The sequence below is a fragment of the Eschscholzia californica genome, unplaced genomic scaffold (genome assembly GCF_041429995.1).
Source record: "Eschscholzia californica isolate CP2 unplaced genomic scaffold, dmEscCali1.0.p SCAF_265, whole genome shotgun sequence".
Classification (NCBI taxonomy): Eukaryota; Viridiplantae; Streptophyta; class Magnoliopsida; order Ranunculales; family Papaveraceae; genus Eschscholzia; species Eschscholzia californica.
This window is the reverse complement of record NW_028238382.1, coordinates 5001-9709: the sequence shown is the minus strand read 5'-3', so window position 1 is coordinate 9709 and position 4709 is coordinate 5001. Positions and strand designations below refer to the sequence as shown.

General features: G+C 50.1%; 1 long non-coding RNA gene across 1 annotated transcript in view; it reads left to right on the top strand.

Moving 5' to 3' along the window:
• Window positions 1-1281: 1281 nt before the first annotated feature.
• The window catches only part of LOC147553903 (uncharacterized), a 4088-nt gene continuing 660 nt past the window's right edge, over window positions 1282-4709 (top strand). The window contains exons 1-2 of the long non-coding RNA XR_015236301.1: window positions 1282-4453; window positions 4576-4709. The exon at window positions 4576-4709 is cut by the window's right edge and continues 660 nt beyond it. This is a non-coding gene — a long non-coding RNA (uncharacterized LOC147553903). The remainder of the gene's footprint in view (window positions 4454-4575) is intronic.

The following is a 4709-nucleotide window of genomic DNA, read 5'->3' as shown; positions in this document are numbered from 1 at the left end:
GAGCCTCACCAAGGCCGTCCCATGCGCGTCCCGAGCTGTCCCATGCCGTCCCGAGCCTTAGCAAGGCCGTCCCATTCGCGTCCCGTGCTGTCCCATGCCGTCCCGAGCCTTAGCAAGGCCGTCCCATTCGCGTCCCGTGCCGTCCCATGCGCGTCCCGTGCTGTCCCGTGCCGTCCCGAGCCTGACCAATGCTGTCCCGTGCGCGTCCCATTCTTTTGGCTCGGCTGGCCCGTGCATTCTATGGGGTCGTGGGACATTTCGAAATCCACCCGGGCCATTTCGACTCTCTCTTCATTAATACTATTGAGGTATTATTTATGAATTATTGGAGAAAAGAAACGGAAGAAAATATTTTTTTTTCTATTTTTTATGAATTTTCCGGTGTTTATTCACTTAAAAATTCATAGAAAAATAAATATTTATCGGAATCGCTATTATAATATATCAAAAAAATCCTTGCGAAAAGACCTTTCCAACGAGTATAAGTTTGCTGGATTCCGACGAGTAACGAAGGAGTAAAGGCCCAGTATGCTTGGTTAAAAAATTGATGTTTCCTTGTGAAAATAGGAAAAACAATAACTTTGCACTATAAGGGGGAGGGTTGAGCTCCTTCCCCAGAGCGTGCACAGCACTTGTGCTGGCACGTTCCCTAGTGCTCGCCAAGCACCATAGGGCATCCAAAGGGCAAAGCTCGGCCTACTACATGATGGGAAGCTTCTAATATGTCGGAATACGAAGAGATTTCGTGCGACCCGAAGCTCGGCTCGGGCGTCCCGGCCTGTGCCGAGCTGTGCCGAGCGCGTCCCAGGCCGTCCCGAGCCAAGTCTCGGGCGTCCCAGGCCGGCCCGAGCAAAGTCTCGGACGTCCCAGGCCGTCCCGAGCTGTGTCGAGGCCGTCCCAGGGCGTCCCGAGCTGGAGCGAGGGCGTCCCAGGCCGTCCCGAGCCAAGTCTCGGGCGTCCCAGGCCGTCCCGAGCAAAGTCTCGGACGTCCCAGGCCGTCCCGAGCAAAGTCTCGGGCGTCCCAGTGTCACGTGCATATTGTTGAGCATGCATATGACGTGACGAGTGCTAGGAGCACGTACGAGCATATAGGCCGTAGGGCCGAATACGAGGTCGAGATAGGGCAAGAGTGCCAAGCAAGCTTCCTTAGGCCATGCACGGGACGCCCGTGGCATTCAAGACTTTGTCAAGGATACGAAGGGTCATTTGGACGAGAGTATGCCTGGTTAAAAGGATTGATGTTTCCTTGTGGAAATAGGCAAAACAAGAAGTTTGCACCTTAGGAGGGGGTGGTCTCCCTTCCTCATATGCATCCAGCATATGTCAAGACCTCGTGGATGGGAGCTCGCCCATCCTTAGCATGGTATGCACGAAAGTGAGCATCCTCGTGGCGCAACCCATGAGGCCGGCCTAGCGTATGCGAGAGAAGCATATTGCACGGGTTCCCTTGTCATAGGAAATGGCTCGGGACAGTACCTGGAGATAGGTTACTGCGGGTTCCTTTGGAAAAGGTGTTGCATGTTCTCATGCCATGGCGAGGCGTGCGTCGTGCTAGCATATTCCATAAGGAGGATTGAGCTATTCAAGGAGCCAAGCCTTGATGTGCTATGTTGGGCATGAGGTAGCTTATTACAGATGGATGCTCCTATGCCCAATGTCCGGATGGTAAGCCGAGATGATAAGGTGACGGATGCTTGAGACTAGATGGCAAGATCCGCATATGCGGCTTGGTGTGCTCCGCACATATGTTGGTATCCTTTATAGTGGGCGAGAGTCTATGACTCAAGGAAGCGTTATACGGGACGGCTCGAGCTATGCTCGTAGGTTGGGACACGTTGGTGTCATGCCGCATTATTGGTTGGGAACCAAGATGACTTGATAGTCGAGATGCTCCGAATATGTTCGGGAAGGCTGGCTATGCGTTAGGAGGGAATGCATAGCGCCGCACGGTACGTTAGGATTTGATATTCCGCACTATCGACCCGTGTCTTTGAGCATAATATGCCGGGTCGACCTAACGTGACAAAAAGGCCGTGACAATTGGTATCAGAGCCTGGATATCAGGCTATAGGTTATGGTGCTCTGATCCCATATGAGAATTGTGATCAGAGCCTGGGTGACAGGTGAGAGTATTGCGCTCTGATCCTATACGAGAAATGGATGTCAGAGCCTGAGCTGCAGGATGAAGATGCACGAGTTGAAGATGTATTGCATCCTGATAACCATTTAACAGTTGGTATAGCCTAGTGGATAGGCAAACGAGTATGTTGCTCTGGTCCGGGTGATAGATGGATCAAGAGCTTGATAGCTTACAAGATATGTTCCAAGAGCCTAGTGATTGTGGCAAATGGATATGTTTTGGGAGCTTGATGAGACAAGCATGAAGTTATGCCTAAGAACATGTGGTATGTTTGGAAGCATACTTCCAGAGCCTGGACGGCAGGTTCAAAGAGATGGTATCTATGCTCGAAGAGTTGACAAAGAGCTTAGTGATTCTCCCACTATGGTATAAGGTATACTGGAGTGTGTATGAAGAGCTACGTTGAGAGCATGATTCCAAGAGATGGCTTTCAGAGTGAGATGCATTCAAGATGATAGGGTCTCTGAAGCTGTGATACAGGATGGGACCTTTGTCGGGGGATGCATGGTGCATAAGGCGACGAGAGTTCCAATGGAAGGACTAGGCCGTGTGCACGGATGCTACGATGGTAGCTATACTTGGGTCTATGTTCCTTTGAGATGAAGGACATATGCTAGATGTGAGATGGAACCGTATTGACACAAGAAGTCATGTGCAAGCTGTAAGAGTTCAGTGTGACTTGGTTGGCAAGAAGGTACCATATATACTTGAGTCCTTTAGAGGTAAGGACAAGTGCAAAGATGGGATGAACCGAGAATGGCACGGTGAGTCGTGTGCGAGCTTAGTGCAGTAATGCTTAGTACGATTTGGTGCGCATTGGGTACATCATATGTTAGAGTCCTTGGAGTGGACAACAGGCTTGGTGTGAAGTGTACCAAGATGGCAAGTAGAGTCAGGCTGAGAGCTTGTGGTAAGCTAGTCTGAGTAAGCTTGTTGGATTGGCATCCAAGAGTGGAGCTATGTTGATCCGAGTAATACTTGAGCGTTAGAGCAGGGTATGGCAACAAGGTGTTGAAGGATACTCTCTTATGCTTAAGCCAAAGGTAGCATCGAGTGACTTGTGATGTTGTGAGTTCAAGCTACTTACAGAAGACAGTGGTCAAGGGTAAGATAGATGGACAGAGTACATCGTTGGACAAGTTGGTGCTAGATCAAGTTGTGCTTATGTGGTATGGTGCACGATAGAGTTCGGCACGGTGTATGCTAAGCGCATTTGAGTTCCAAAGAGAACGGACTCACTTGAGATGAGACATGGATATGCTTGCACGTTTGTGTGTGGTATGTCGCATGAGTGCTATAAGCCGAAACCAACATTGAAGCTTATGGACATATTTGTGTGAAGTCTATGGAGACAGATTCACGAGACCAAGTGAAGTACTGATGGTAGTTGGAACCGAGTTCAAGCCGTCAAGTAATATGAGGGTCGTTGTATCTGAAGTGGATCGGCCCATGTTTGAGTTATGCATTGGAGGTAAGTTGGAACCGAGTTCAAGCCTACAGTGTGCAATGAGTACGTGGTGACTGAGAAGAGATCAGCTCACGTTTGAGATTTCAGGATGGTGTGTCGTGGTGACATTAAGCATCGTCCAATTCTGGTGATAGTTGGAACCAAGTTCAGATCGTCAGAGATATATGACAACGTCGAGTTTGAAGTCGAGTTGTAAGCCGTATGGTGCTGCATAAGGTGTGTTGGAACTTATGCGGTGGTACGTTCGGATGTGTTCAAGAGGGACACGAGCCTACCAAGATGCTCGGGTTAAGGAGCATCGCCAATGATTAAATGGCAAGTGTGTGTCTAGATGTGGTCAAAGAGGACGTTCCCAAGAGTATGCCAATGGTGGATGGTTTGGTACCATGTAGTTCTCGTGGAGAGAAACTACCTTGCTCGTTTAGTGGACATCGAAGGCAACACGACAAATTCCCGAGGAAGGGATGGCACGGATGATGCCGAGCGCACGAGGCGCAAGCGCGGAGGCGCACAAGCAGAGGCTTGTTTGAGTTGCACAGAGGTGCAGGTGCAGAGGCACGATCGAGGCAAGGGTCGTCGAGAGAGGGGCGACATTGCGAAGAGTTCAAGTGGTATACACTCAAGGGTACAAGTAGTGATGCTTAGGTACCAGAGTGCACTTGATGTGAGAAGCCGGAGGGCGTAATGAGGGTCTCAATGAACAAGCAAACCAAGGAGTCAGAACGTGGAGTACATGGGTACGTTGGGTCTGATCCAGAGGTGAGTGACATTGAAGACGAGTTGCTTTGCGATGGCAACATTGCAGGCACATGGCAAGACGCAGTGGCGTCGAGATGCTAACTCGGGTGAAGGCAACGGTTGCTGAGGTACCAGGGTGACGAGTTGTGTCGCAGTTCACTGCGATACGCATGGCAAGATTGGTCACAAAAGCAGAGATGGAAGGTGACAATCGAGATGCCAACTCGAGGTGAAGCCGAGGAGGTGAGGTACCTGAGTTCGAGGAGGGGCGGAGGCTGCAACAGAGAAGCGACATTGAGCATGGATGAATGGTAGAGAAGACCATTATCCTAACGCATCGGAGGATGCATTGCAGAAGATTGA